Consider the following 15,396-nt stretch of genomic DNA (forward strand, 5'->3'; position numbering starts at 1 on the left):
CAGAGTGGAGGGCTGGAGGGTAGCATCTACCCAGCTCTAGAGAGACATAGATGGAAGGAATTTTAAGATTCAGTAGTTTTGTTGGGGGACATTGAGGTATAAGTGGGAGAGCCTAGGCAGGATATTCAGAAGACCTTCCAAGAGGGCAAGGCCTAAGTCTTTGGAAAACCACCCAAGTTTAGTAGATAGTGGGTTGGGGTGGGGTGAGTGAGATGGAAAACCCTAGAATGGAATAGTGAGGGCAGGAGCTGGTGGCTAGGTGTTGCCCCGCCCCCATGGCTGCCCAGAAGTTGGGTCTTCTACATAGCTCAGGCTTTCTGAGCACAGGACTGGCTTGTCCCCTCCAGTCCCTTGCTTGCCTGGTGCATGAGAACTCTTGTCAGCCACGGGGATGGGTAGCAGATGGTTTTCATCTGCAGCTGTGTCTCTCTCAGCTTCCACAGCCACGGGGACGCCTTGCACATTTCCTGTGGGACATGCTGGACCCAAGACTCTGGACCCAGGCCTCCCCTTGAGTAGAGAGACTCACCTACTGACTGATGAACTGCGCTGACCTGGGGTCAGGCATGTGGACTTGATCCCTGTCTATGGACCCTGAGACTTGGGGGGAGCGGTTGAGCCTTCACTGTTGAGTCCACAGCTATGAAATGGGCTCAGATTCCTACCTCACAGGGCTGTTGTGAGGCAGCTGCAATGTGCTTAGAAGCATGGGGCCTGGTGGCTCATGGTGCTTTCAATAAATGTTTCTTGTTTTAACTAAAGCAGTGATGGATGTGCTACTAATACAAGGAAGGGTGGGTGTCTTGCTGGGGCTTCCTTTTGCCATGTAATGGAGGAGGGGAACTGCCTCAAATGCTGTAAAGTCGCCTTTGCCCACCCAGCGTGTACTCAAGAAATGGATGCACTCAGGCCTGATGAAGGGTCTGTGTTTGGTGGGTTTAGAAGAACCCTTCTCGTGTGCTCAGGATGTCAGCTTCCTTCCGGAAAGGAGGCCAAGCAGGAGGTGTGGGAGGTCTGGCTTTGGAGCCGGAGGGGCTCACAGCTCCGGTCCTTGGAGCTCCAGAGAGAATGCTGCTCTGGGGCTGAGTTCTGTGCACCCCCCTTGCCCTCCACATTCCCCGGGGCCATGCCAGGGCCCTAGCTGAGAAGTCATCATGACCTAAGATGGATTGGTCCAACTGGGACTTGGGCCAACACGGCTTCTACAAAACTGCTTCCTGAGTGGGTCTCTGTGCTCAGACAGTCCCCTGCCTGGCATCAGGTATGCTGGTTGAGCTTGGGGAGGTGAGCCCTACTCACCTTTTGGGGGTGGGGTGGGGGGGACTGTCAGGCTGCCTGAGTAGTCTGGGACTGAGAGGAGGGAGTTAGGAGCAAGGGGGAGGGGGGGATGGAGCTGAATGCTGGTAGATCCTGGCTCTTCTAGAGCAGATGACTTGAACATCATCCCAACTAAGAGGAAGAAGCTGGCCATTACCACCACAGCTGCCACATGACTACCACTACCAGAGTTGCCACCAGGGCCACCACCACCGCAGTTGCCACACGACCAACATCTCCTATGATCACTGCTGCCATTGCTGCTGCCACTGCTGCCAACATCTTCCCTTCCTCTTCCCTCTCCCAGTCCTTTCTTTTCCTTTCCTATTCGTACTTCTTCTTCTCTTCCTCTGTCTCATAGATTTTTTATCTCTCTCTCTCTCTCTCTCAATCAATCATCTATTTATCTCTCTCTATCTCTTTCTCATCTATCTATCTATCTATCTATCTATCTATCTATCTATCTATCTATCTACCTATCTCTATCTTTCCGTTTTTTTCTTCTGTTCTTTAGCTCCTTTTCCTTTTCTTCCTCCCCTTTTTGTCTTCCCTCCTTTCTCCACTTCCTCATTCTCTCAGAGAAGAATGTTGAGCTCTTCAGGCAAATGCAGCTGCAATACCCAGGACTGAGCATGGACCCTTTACTGATAGCACAACCCTGAAGAACTGGACTATGGCATGCATGGCTGATGAGTTCAGGACTCTATCCTTTGATGTTCAGATGTCCAGAAAAAGGGCCTTCCATGATGTTCTAGAACCAAGACTTTACCTCCAGCCTTTTATAGCTCCAGCCTCCACTAAAGCTTCATTGTCCAGAAAGACAGTCTTCCATGATGTTCTAGACCCAGGACTCTACCTCCATCCTTTGATGATGTCTAGATGTCCAGTGCAGACAACAGTAAGAAGACGTGCCTCCAAAAGTTGTGCCCAGTCAAGAGAGTCTAAGAGTCCAGAAGAGCCCTTCCTGGGTGATCAGAGCCTTCTCATGAAGCTCAGGCTTCCAGAGTGAGTGCCCTGAAGATGCTCCATAGAAAGAACCTCCACTTTAGCCTCCGATGGAACACAGATGTCCAGAAAAAAGCATTCCCTTAATATTTCAGAGAAAATGCCTCAGCTCCAGCTTTTGGCACAGTCAAGTTTGGTCAGTCTCCAGGTGGGAGCCCGTGTTGATAAGCCAGCCCTGATCTCTAGCCTCTGATCAAGTTTAGACACCCAGAATAGGGAGTCTACTGATGTCCCTGTCCCAGGACCCCAACTCCAGTCTCTGGTAGATTTTGGACATCCAGAATGAGTTCTTCTTTTGGTACCTCAGAGATGAGAGCCCAGCTTTATCCTCTGATGGACTTCAAAGACCCAGAAGGAGGGAGCCCAGCTTTAACCTCTGATGGACTTCAAAGACCGAGCGGGAAGGACTTCCTTGATGTTCTAGAGGTGGGACTCTAATTCTAGCTCTTGTGTTCAGTAGAGCTCAGAAGTCCATAAAGAAGGTCTTCCTCAACATTCTAGTGCCAAGCTCCAGCTATAACTGCTAATGAAACTCAGATATCTAAAGGACCTCCTTTGTATTCCAGAGCTAAAGTCCTGCTCTAGCTTCCAGTGAAGCACAAACATCTGGAAGTGAGACTGATATGATGTTCTAGAGCTGGGAATCCATCTCCAGTTTCTCATAAAGCCCAAATGTCCCAGAGAAATAAACATAATTGACAATATAGAGCCAAAACTCAAACTAATTTTTGAAGAAGCTCAGCTATTGATATTCTAGATCTAGGACTCTGGCTCAAGTCTCCAATGAAGCTTATATGTGAATAAAGAGGGGCCTCCTTGGTTTTATGGAGTCAAGACTCCATCTCTCTCCTCTGAAGAAATTCAGGTGTCCAGAAAGACAGACTCTCTTGACACTCTGGAGCTCAGACTCTGGCTCCAGTCTTGAGTGATGCACAGGTATCCAGAAAGATGGACACTCTTAATTTTTTAGAGGAAGAACTGCATCTTTCGTCTTTAAGACTCAGATGTCCAGAAAGGGGGAAGCTCCATGATGTCCTAGAAGTAGGACTCCGCCCCCAGCCTCTGATGATGTCTAGATGTCCAGAAAGAGGGTCTTCCATGATGCTCTAGAACCAAGTCTTCACTTCCAGCCTTTTGTGGCTCCAGTCTCCAGTCAAGCTTCAATGTCCAGAAAGAGTCTTCCATGATGTTCTAGAATTATGACTCTACCTCTAGCCTTCAATGATATTCAAATGTCCAGAAAGAGGGACCTCCATGATTTCCTAAAACAAAGACTGTATTTCCAGCCTTTGATGTTTAGATGTCTAGAAAGAGGGACCTCCATGATGTGCTAGAACCAGGGCTCCACCTCCATCCTTTGATGATGTCTAGATATCCAGAAAGAGGGTCTTCCATGATGCTCTAGAACCAAGTCTTTACCTCCAGCCTTTTGTGACTCCAGTCCTCAGTCTCCAGTCAAGCTTGAATGTTCAGAAAGACAGTCTTTTTGATGTTCTAGAACCACGACTCCACCTCTAGCCCTCAATGATGTCCAGATGTCCATAAAGAGGGACCTCCACAATTTTCTAAAACAAAGACTCTATTTCCAGCTTTTGATGTCCAGATGTCCATAAAGAGGGACCTCCGTGATGTGCTAGAACCAGGGCTCCACCTCCATCCTTTGATGTCTAGATGTCCAGAAAGAGGGTCTTCTATGATGTTCTAGAAGCACGACTCCACCTCTAGCCTTCGATGATGTTCAGATGTCCAGAAAGAGGGACCTCCATGATTTTCTAAACAAAGACTCTATTTCCAGCCTTTGATGTTCAGATGTCCAGAAAGAGGGACCTCCATAATGTGCTAGAACCAGGGCTCCACCTTTAGCCTTTGATGATGCCCAGGTGTCCAGAAAAAGAGAACATGATGTTCCAGAAGCAGAACTCCATCTTCAGCCTTTGATGATGCCCAGATGTGTCCAGAAAGGGGACCTCCACTATGTTCCAGAGTCCTGGCTCCGCCTCTAGCCTTTGAAGATGTCCAATAGTCCAGAAAAAAGAATCTTCATGATGTTCTAAAACAAAGACTGTACTTCCATTCTTTGAAGTCCAGAAGTCTAGAAAGAGGGTCCTCCTTAACAATCTAGAGGTAAAATCTCAGCTCAAGGCCCTGAAACTTCGACATCCAGAAGGAGGCCACCGTAGTTTTCTACAAAAAGGTGTACATAACTCCAGTGACTGTCAGAGGTCCAGAGCTATGGATCTTTTTCATGTGCCAAAACAAAAAATCCAGACCATTTTCAGTGAAGCATAAATATCTGGAAATAGAGACTTGATTTTCTAGATCTAGAATTTCATTTTCAATATCTAATGGAGCTCATGTGTCTAGAAAGAGAGACTTCCATATTGTTCTAAAGATAGAACTCTAATGAAGCTCAGATATGTCCACCAAGAAACCTCTTTGATAATCTTCTAGAGTGGAGAGTCCATCTTTAGCCTCTGGTGAAGTTCAAATGTCCAAAAAGAGAGACCTTTTTGATGTTCTAGAGTGGAGGAGCTAGCTTCAACCTCCAGTGAAACTTAGATGTCCAGAAGGAGGGACCTCTTCAGTGTTCTAGAGCTGATCATCGAGTTCCAATTTTGGAGAAAAATCCAGATAACCAGAATTGGAGAGAAAACTTGGAGACTATGGGTTTTCCTGGGACAGGGCTGAGTGTGTTCAAATTTTGACTTGAGACTGGAGAGGGCAGATGACAGTGCTTTCCCTGTGGTCTGGATCACTCATGACCAGTGACTCTAGCATGAAAGATGGTTCCAAGTTTGCAGAAGAAGAGATAGGAAAAAGGGACTCTAGTAGCAGACCATGTGTCTTAAACATGACAGCTGACATCTTAAGGAACTTTCAATGATGCCTATTCAACAGTATCTAATGCCACAGCAAAGCATCATTTTTATGCCTTTTAGTTGTTCTGGACTCATGGCTGGACATACACCAGCCTTGATCCCCACAGGAAGGCCAAGTTGGCTGGACCCTGGAATGTATCCCAGGCTAGTTTCTGCGGCTTAACTCCTTTCCCAATGCAAGGTGCTAAATGCTCACTCACCAACCTGGCATCAGGGCTGTGACCTCAGGGCTGTTTAAAAAGGGCTGGATCCTTCCAACAATGGAAGTTCACTGAGTTTGAGGCTGGGGACAGGTTAAAACCACTGTGATGACTATAAAGACTATAAAGACTGCAGCATTCACAAAGGAGACCCCAAATACTTGGAGGCATGGACACTGACTTCCAGATGAGGCTATGGTTGGAGCTGAAGCTTGCTTTGTGCTTCTTGGTAGCATCTCTTGTCCTCTAGCAACATGGCTGACCACTGAGCTTGAAAGATGATAAATAAGGGACAAAATAGTGATATTCAGACACTGCAAGAGCATCATGGAGGGCTCTAGACTGTGATAAAGAATACAGCCACTTGGGGGAGAGAGCCTTGAATGCCATTCTGGATAGGCCAACTGTACAGCCCATACACTGGGGGCTTCTGAGGACTTGATCTCATCAGGCTATGGTTCCATCAGTTTATCTCCCAACGTGACACTTTGCTCAGCTGGAGTGTGGAGGAAAGGAGGCAGCTATCAAGAATTCCTGAAAAGCACCTTTATGATGCCACCACCATTTGATGATATTTCCTGGACATCCAGTTGAATTTGGACTGTGCACAAAAGAACTTCTTTGATGAGTAACTCGAACTCTAGACCAGGGATGGAGTGAAAGAACAATGCCATCGTCGAGGACTGTCTCCCCCTATCCCTGCTCTCATCTGGCCAAGTTATTTCAGAAGACTTCCAAGAAGAGGTGATTTTTCGGGTTGCTGCTGAGTTCCTAGACGTCTCTACAACAGACCTGAAGGCTAAATGAAAGACTTGGGAATCCAGCGCGTGAGATGAAGAATGTGTGCGTCTGCAGAGATGTGGCTCCTCAGCTGCGCGAGCAAGACTCAGGTGGAACTGTGGTGGCGTCGAGAACAGCGGGGACTTCGAGACCGCCGGGCACAGCTTCTGATGCGAGGTAGAAGCCGGGGCAGGGGAATAGCTTCAGCGATAGGGCTTTGCCTAGCATGTGTGAGGTTCTGGGTTCCATCACCATTTCTGATCCCCAAAATGAGAGAGAAAGGGTGACAGAGAAAGAGAGAGACTATCAGAGACTAGTGCCTTTTTGCTGTCTATTTGCTGAGGCCCACTTCATCTCTGACTCCCTCTAGCCTCAGTTTACCCATTACTCATTTTTTTTTCCAGGCTGCAGAAGGGTCACCTGTCTGTGTCCTCTCCATCCACCTGGTTCTATAACCCATAGTATTTCGAGTCAGGTGGTATGGTCCAGATGCCTCGCCCCAAGGCATGCTGAGCTTCGTGAATGATAGCCACTGGACCAAAGAGACAGAGCCAGGGAAGCGGATGATGACTCCAGGAGTGGAAAATCATAGTCTTTGTCCTTCTTAGGAGGAGCTGAGCTGGGTCCCAACTTCTCCGATACTCCCAGCTCAGCCGTGGAGGGCTTGTGGTTCAGGGATGCTTGGGCCACAATTTTCTCCAGATGACTGTAATTTTCCTCTTGTCCTCTCTGGCAGCTGCCATTACAGAGGCTGAGCTGGAGCCCAGCAGGGCAGGCAGGCTGTGAAAAGCTTTCCCCAGTACTCTTAAGTTTTCCTATGCCTTCTCTCACCGTAGATGCTTCTAATTGTCTCTCCTCCCATTCTTGCAAGGTACTTGGACTCAGCCCCAGATTCCACACCCACCTCTCCCACACAGTGTCTGGTTTGGTGACGTGGGAGTCTTCTAGAAAGCCCTTTACAGAGGCTGCCCAGGTGGATGGGGAGGACAGTCAGTAAAAGGCAGGCTGAATTCAACAAGGAAGGAGGCCCCTGACTGCCCCATAGAGACACTGGTTAGGATCATGTGCTGGTGGTAGTGTCTTAGACACCCCAAGCTGACTCTCTCACTGCCCAGATCACCTAAGACCATAATTCATCCTGGGCAAGGGAGTAGGAATTTGATGTTAGCTTAGTTCAGCCTGGCAGATAGTTAACTCCTACTGTGTACAGAGTCTGTGTACAGGTGACATTCTGGAGGGTGGCTAGGTAGTAACATGGGCCCACTGGGTAGGAAGAAGTTAGCAAGCCTGATCAGGGATCCTGGGCATGGAGGGGCTTTGGTGGGAGGGGGAGGGAGTTGATGGTATTCCAGATCATTGTCTATATACCTGCACTTTACAAAGCACTTTATTGTTTGCATGGTGCTGGCTGATGGTAGAAAGTGTGAGTGGAGGTGTGTGTGTGTGTGTGTGTGTGTGTGTGTGTGTGTGTGTGTGCGTGCGCGCGCGCGTGTCTGTGTGTGCGTGTGTGCGTGCGTGTCAGTGTGTGTGTTCGTGTGCGCATGCGTGCGTGCATGCGTGTGCGTGTGTGTGTGTGTGTGTGTGTGTATCGTAGACAGAGTGTGTGTGTGTATCGCAGACAGTGTGCATGTGTGTGTGTGTGTGGTGTGTGTGTATTGTAGACAGAGACCCTAGGCTCTGAGAGGATGTCAGGGAAAAACCATACATTACTAGATGGCTCTAGTAAAAGCAGAATCTTTTCACCAAGAGCTAGAGACAAACTTTCTGCTGATCTGAGACTTCAGAATAATGCCGTTAAGTAGCTTCCCTCTACTTAGAATCCACTGTGATCCCTCCAAAAGGCTGGGCCTTCTGGTTCACATAGCCCCGTGCTCAAGGAGCCTCTTCTGGAGGGTTTTGGTACTTAGGAGCCTTGGCTGGGGGCCATCCCTACCACCCCTTTACTCCGTTCTTGGGCAGCCACAGCCGCGAGTAGTGCCTGATTGGCAAGGCATAAATAAGCTCCCATGCCCAGTAGTCTGTGTGTTAGGTTTGGGTGGGCGCTGGACTCCCATCAGGGACCTCAGCCTGTAGGGGCCCTAGTCTGTGTGGGTTGTAAAGATGGTGTGTGGGTGTGCATGTTAGCTTCTGTGCCTGCCTGAGTGTGTGCCTGTGTATGTGAGTGTGAGTGCAGTGGATGGTGGTGAGTGGCTGGAAGTGAGACAAGACTGAGTGGATCTCTCCCAAATCCCAGATGCCCTAGGTGAAGACTCCAATTATACTTTGGCCCCAGTACCCCCACCCCACCTCCTCGTTTTGCCCACCAGCCAATCTGTGGCTAGTGCCACTACAGGGGTGAGAGTGGTGGCCCGTTCCTACCGCCTCCCTGCTCCCACTCCCCCATTCTTCCTGACCACATGCCTGAGACAGCCCTTTACTGCACGCATGAGTGGGGTACTTCTCCCAAGAACTCCAACGGCCCCTTCCATTGTTTTCTCTTCCCTACGTAGAGGGGGCCAACTTATTCACCCTCAAACTCCTGCCCCCTTGCTCGGGGTTTTAATCAGCCCCCACAGCCCCTGACCCCCACTCTCCAGTTTCTGGGATAGCTGGCTGGACAAGAATGGGCCTCCTTACACCAACCTCCCCAGCCACTTCCCAGGGTATCTGTCACCCTGTGGTGCTGGCCTGGGAACCTCAGGACCAGATGGGGCATCCCGATGGCACTGCTGGCACCACATCTTCAACAGAGTCTCGGCCACCTGCAGCCTTACCCTGAAGGTCCACCAAGATGTGACATCATCCACTGGGCTCCAGGTAAGTTCCCTGCACCCTTCATGGTGTAGGTAATGAGATTCAGAAACCACAGGGCAACGTACTTGTTTTCCTGATGACTATGAACACAGTAATTTGAACTGAAGGTCACTGATGACATCGGAGATTTTCTGAGAAAGCACTTTGCTGGGTGATATGCCAGTAAGGTTTGGCATGGACAAACAAACTCAGATGTAACTGGAAAGTTCTGGCAAACCAGTCACAAGTTTATTGGACAATATTCTGGAGGCTACATTATTGCTCACTTTTCAACTTGCCGTGAAAGTTTGGTGGCCAATTTAGAAGTGGAAGATTTTAAAAGAAAAGTAAATAAGATCGATTAGATTAATGACAAGGCTCGGCAAGTAAAAGGGCTTGCTGTGCAAGTTCGCTGACCTGAGTTCCATCCCCAGAACCCACTGGAGAAGGAAAGAGAAGGCCTTCTGACCTCCATACTGGGTGCCCATTCTCCCATACACAATAGTAATTTTTAAAATGGACATGGGGAGGAGAGAGATGTGGCTCTCCAGAATTCCATATGGAGATCTGTAAACAGAATCTGTTTACCAGGTCCTGCTCAGGGCATCTGCTGTTCCTACCTGGTATGATTCCCAGGCTCAGAAATTCTCCGACCATCATGGAGGGTTAATGATCTGCTGTTTTAACTGGGCAGGGTGTGGGATCGAGCTGGACAGGTGGCACACACTGACCTTCCGGGAGTGGTCTCCGAGCTCAGCCTTGGGTCTTGGCTTTTTTTCCTTCTGCATGCTTTGTTTTGGGGGTCCATCTCATGCATGTCTATCACCACGGACTTCATCATCATGACTTTCATCACCTCTACCTGGCCTCTGTCATCATCCTGGGCACAGCATCTCATCTCTGGCCAGCCTGGCCTCCATCACCTACCTCATCTCCATCATCCTCGCTTCTGGGCTCATTCTGGCCGCCAGGGCCTTGTACATGGTAGGCTTTCATTCATTCGTTTGCACATTCGGTGAAGGTCTACTGTGTGCCAGGCCCTGTGCCAGGTATCGTGTAGATGGACGTTGCCCTTGGGAGTCCACACCTCCGGGGAGACACACGCAAGCCGCTGGATGGCAGGAGAGCCTGTGTCATGGCTGCTTGGGGACGTGGGTGCAGAGAGGGGTTGTGGGTGCAGGCTCTACTCAGGTATTGCCGAAAAAAATCTGCAAAGAGAGGCCATATGTCCCTTCTTTGCTTGCTGTGGGTGTCCTGTCCCAGAAGGGGTACCAGGTGCTCAGGCCATTAGTACTGAGACCCTCCCAGATGGTTCACTCCCAGGTTCCTGTCCCCTAGCAGCCTTATTTCCTTATAGTCTACACTTTTGTCTTTGAGTCAGCAGCGCTGGGTGTTTGCTTGGTTGGTGGTTGGGCTCTGGGCTATTTTCTATGCACTTTGGGGCTCCAAAATGTTGGTGGGGGGATAAGAATTGCTCTGTTGCTATGAATTTTTTTTAACTTGGTCACATGTTGTTAAACATCTATTTTGGAAGTTCATAGGTCTGAGAAACCTGTTGGTTTTATTAAGAGGGTGGGCTTACATGTCTTAAAAATTTCTGTAAGGCTTGGCATGTGCTTATTGTTGGGGTACTGGGGTGGTCTTCAGGGCCTGTTCCAGCTTTCCCAGGATTGTACTGCTGGGGATGAACTTGTGTATACTTTGCAGATTGTTCCCTTGAATGTTTCCTTAGACTCTGAACTGGAATTGGGTTGGATATGTTGATGCCTTGGGACCTAGCGGGGGTGAGGTGGTTTCTGGGCCCCCCTTCAACCCAGGACACTTATAGTTACTCTGGGGAGGGCAATATCTAGGTGCTCATGAAAGGGAACCCACTCTTCAGCTGATAAGTCATATGGAACCCCACCAGTGTGTGCCCATCTAAGCCCCCACCTCTCCTCATGTGTCCCACATCCCAATTTCCCACCCATGTGTCTCACTGACCTCCTCACCTGCTTAATTGTCCCACAATTGTCACCTGAAGGTACTGTCACCTGAAAAGTTTTTCCATGCGTGGGTCACATTCAGTCCCTCCTTCTACTCATGTGTGATGCTCACCTCTCTGTGTCACACTTAGCCTTCTTCACCTCCATGTTACACTAGGTCCGGTAGCTAATCCCACATCACCTGCTTCCTCTTACCACAATGAATCCTTCCACACCCACTCACTACACTACATCCCCCTGTGTCTCATAGCATGCCCACTTCATGTGCTGACTGTCTCTCCTGGGCCTCTCATTCATGCCACACCATCCCTCCTAACTACTGTGTCAGCTGTGGGTGTTAGACTGAGCCCCTCCTCCACTGGGGTGTGTCATGGAGTCCCCTCCAGTTACCATATGGCCACTCTTACACCCATATGTCAAACTAAGTCCTTCCTGAGGTCCTCTTCTAGTTACGTCATACTGACCCTCCCCCTTTATGTCCTATTACGCCCCTCCTCCATTGAATTACCATTTGGGTTCCCTACCCTCCTCATTCCTGTGTCACACCGACTTATATCCCTCTTCGAGTATTCCACAGAGCCATCTAGTCACCTGTGAGTCTCTCCCTAGTCATGTATCACAAAGGTTTGCCCCACTGTGTGTGACATGGGCCCACCCCCCTCCTGATAGCACCTCGAGCTCCTCCCCCCACTCCTGTCAATGTGTTACATTGAGTCCTGCTGTCACCCCCATGTCACCCCAAATTGCTCCCCACTTGAATGCCACATAGAGATCCTCCTGCATCCATAGGTCACACAGAGCTCTTTCCCCACTCCAATCACGTGAGTGACCCAGTAAAAGCTCTGTCTTCTGCAACTTCTGTTTTTATTAGTGGTTCACGCTGAGCCTGCTGATGTCATACCAAGACTCCCTCCCCTCCAATGTGTCCCACCTAGGCTCATGCGACCCTCCCCCATCTAGGCTCCTCCCCATCTCATGCCAATCAGACTCCCTCCCTCCCTTGCTGTGGTCACAGTCTTTCCACTGACGTGGCACACACACCTCCCCCTTGACTCTTGTTGCACCCTCTCCCAAGTTCCCGGTAGCCCTTCTATCTGCGCTTCCAATGCAAACTCCTGACAGGCTATGCACAGACTCCATCCCACCTCCCTATCAGCAAGGAACATGCGTCATGTCAAATTCCTCCATCCATGTGTCACACAAGCCCCCTGTGTGTCAAATCAAACTCCCACGCCTGTGATGTATCATTCCACAGCCCCCACTCTTACGTGACATGAATCCTGCCTCCACCTGTGTTAACTGGAGTCCCCTCTCCTCAGTTACACACCCACTGAGTCGTGGACTCAGTCGTATGGAACTTCTTCTCAACCCATGTACTATGCCAGGTCCTTCCCCCTGTCCCCTGTCACACTGAGTCCCCAGTGTTCACACTGAGCTTCTCTCTTGTTCTTCTACACATGCTGAATCCCATCCTGTACGTGTTACCCAAAGCACAGTCCACACCCTGTCCTGAGGCCTTCTTCTGTCATGGCCCATGCTGACCTCGTGCCTGTGAACTACACAGCCCCCCACCCCCCTTCCAGCAGGGTTTCACACCAATTCCTCCTCTGCATTTAGATCCAGGTATCACGCCCCTCTTCCATCTATTTATCACATGGAACACTGCCTTCCTGTGTGCCACAGAGAAAAAGCTCCTCCACCCTGTGTCACATCAAACCCATCCCCATTTGGCATACTGAGCTCTACCTCATGTACATCCAACAGAATATCTTCCCCATGTTTCCAGCCAAGACCTCCCCGCTGTGGAGCACTATTCCTCAACCCATGTCATGCTTAGCCTAACCCCTCCCATGTATCCTGTAGTGCCCCCCTTCTCATACGTGCCATGGTAAGCCTAGCCCTACCCATGTGCCCTATAGAGAGAGCACCTCTCCTCAACACGCCTCATGCTTAGCCTGGCCCCACCCATGGATCTTATAGAGTACCTCTCCTCAACATGTGTCATGTTTAACACATACTCACCGATGTGTCAGGCTCAGTCTAGCCCCTCCCACGTGTCCTGTAGAGTACCTCTTTCCATCACATGTCATGGTGAGCCTAGTCCCACCCCTTTGTCCTCTACAACACGTATGTGCTCCCCATATGTGTCATTCTTAGCCTGGCCTCATCCATGTGCCCTGTAGAGCCCCTCTCCTGGTCATGTGTCATGCCAGTCCCACTCACGTGTCATACAGAAGACCTCTTTCTGTCATGTGTTCTGCCCTGCCTTGCCCCTCGTGTGCATCACATGGAGGTCCCCCTTCTGTTTTTGTCTCACTCTGAGTTCCTACCATCCCCATGCCGTACACGGACCTCTCATTCGGATGTCACCGTCGTGTGGTGTAGAGGTCTTCTCCCACCTCTGTGACAGGACACACAGGTCTCCTCACCTGTGTGTCATACCCACCTCCTCCCCCACTTGTGGGTCCTCCTGAAGTCTTACAGGGAATGTGGCTCTCGCCATGCAGTAGTGACGTCTGTCTCACTAGGTGCTTCTGCATGTCCTAGAGTTTCTTCCCACCTCCTGCCACGTTCAGTGCCCCTTTCAGTCACCTGTTAGCTAGAGCTCATCATCTCCATGTCACAGCAAATTCTTCTAGTATCGTGTCAAAAGAAGTCCCTCCTCAGTGTCCCAGGGGACCCCCTCATACCTGTGCTTCATTCACACTATTTACTCCCCATTCACATTAGGCCCCTCCTTCACTTATGTTATGTGGAGCCCTTCATTCACACAAGTGCCACAGAGAGTCCCCTTTTCACTCCTATCCAATGAGGACCTCCAAACCATATGTCACAGATCTCATCCCTTCTAGTCACTACAAACTCTTCTCATGCTCCAGGTGTGTTACACAAAACTTCTCTCCTCATGTCATGAAGCCCCACCTCTGCATGTAGCACACTGAGACTTTCATCTCCTCCATTTCGTGGATCCTGCCTCTCATGTAACACACTGAGACATTCTTCCCCCTCCTTTCATGGATCCCACCTCTGCATGTAACACATTGGGACACCCCCCGACACCTGCCATGTGTCACGGAGCCCCACCTCTGCATGTAACACATTGGGACACTCATCTCCCCCATTTCATGGATCCCACTTCTGCATGTAACACACTGAGACATCTATCCCCCCCCACCTGCCATGTGTCATGGAACCCCACCTCTGCATGTAACACACTGAGACACTCGTCTCCTCCATGTCACAAGGTGACATATGTGTCACATTTAGTCCTTTTCTCCCATGTGTTCTGGACACTTTCCTCTACAAGTGTCGTGCTGAACCCCCTCTTCCTGGATTAGAGAGTCCCTCCTTTATATGTGCCACACTGAGCCCTTCCTCTCTTCCAGGGGTCACGGAGCCCCTCCTACACAAGGGTCGTACTGAGCCCCCCCCATGTGTCTTGGATCCCCTCCCCCACACATCAAATTTGTACTTTTCTCTCCTGTGTCATGTGTCCCCTCCCCCACAGGTGTCACTGGACGGCTTCTCTCCCCCATCTATCATGGAACCTTATTCCCTACGGATTCTACATTTAGTCCCTTACTCTCCCCAGTACACACAGACACCCCGCTGTACATGGATCCTGTGATGCCTCTGTTTTCTTCCATACAACGCGAAGCCCCCCTCTTCATGGGACACCTCAAATCCTTCACCTCTCCCACGTGTCATGCAGCCATTTCTACACGTGTCACCTTGAGACCCTCCTGCTTCCCATGAGTCATGTAGCCTGTCCCTCCCATGTGTCACCTTGAGACCCTCTTCCCTCCCGAATGTCCGGGAACTGTGTCCCACAGGCCCCACTGAACACCCTACCTATTCTCTCGCCTGTTCCACGGGACCATTCCTTTCAGTGAGTCACACTGAGATGCTCCCCTCTGCCACCGGCAGCCTCTTACCACAGTGTCAGGCTGCACGTGCCCATTCACCGCTCGTATGTCGCCTGCAGCCTCTCTTTTTGTTAATCTGAGTTACAGAGTCCCCCACCACCACCACCCACCCCACCCCCCGCTTGTGTTGCCCTGAACCCTTCCCGGACCTGCCTTCTGGCCTCCCACCCTAGCTAGTTTTCCCTCCACATCCTTTCCCAAGGCACTTGGTAGCATCCTGCCACGATGCAGAAATGCTTGTTGATTGCCCCTGCTATCCCAGACGGTGTTGGGAGAAGCATTGGCTCACAGGGGAGGTGGGGACCTGTGAGGCGAGGCTGGCAGTGGAGAAGGGAGATGTTAGAGTAGAGAAAGAACACAGGAACAGGAAAGGGTTTTTTTTTTTTTTGTACTTTATTCATATATATATATATATATATATTGATGCACATGTGTCATTCAAGCTTGGAAGCCCGAGGCAGGAAGATGGAGAATTCAAGGTCGCTCTGGGTTATACAGTGAGACCCTGTTTCAAAAACAGACAGACAGACAG

General features: G+C 50.0%; 1 long non-coding RNA gene across 50 annotated transcripts in view; it reads left to right on the forward strand.

Annotated features, from left to right (window-relative positions):
• The first annotated feature begins 8,962 nt into the window (after positions 1–8,962).
• LOC114684504 overlaps positions 8,963–15,396 on the forward strand; it is a 137,813-nt gene continuing 131,379 nt past the window's right edge. For all 50 annotated transcript variants that reach the window (XR_005092812.1, XR_005092841.1, XR_005092828.1 and 47 more), the window contains exon 1: positions 8,963–8,977. This is a non-coding gene — a long non-coding RNA (uncharacterized LOC114684504). The remainder of the gene's footprint in view (positions 8,978–15,396) is intronic.

This window comes from Peromyscus leucopus, chromosome 14 (genome assembly GCF_004664715.2).
Source record: "Peromyscus leucopus breed LL Stock chromosome 14, UCI_PerLeu_2.1, whole genome shotgun sequence".
NCBI lineage: Eukaryota > Metazoa > Chordata > Mammalia > Rodentia > Cricetidae > Peromyscus > Peromyscus leucopus.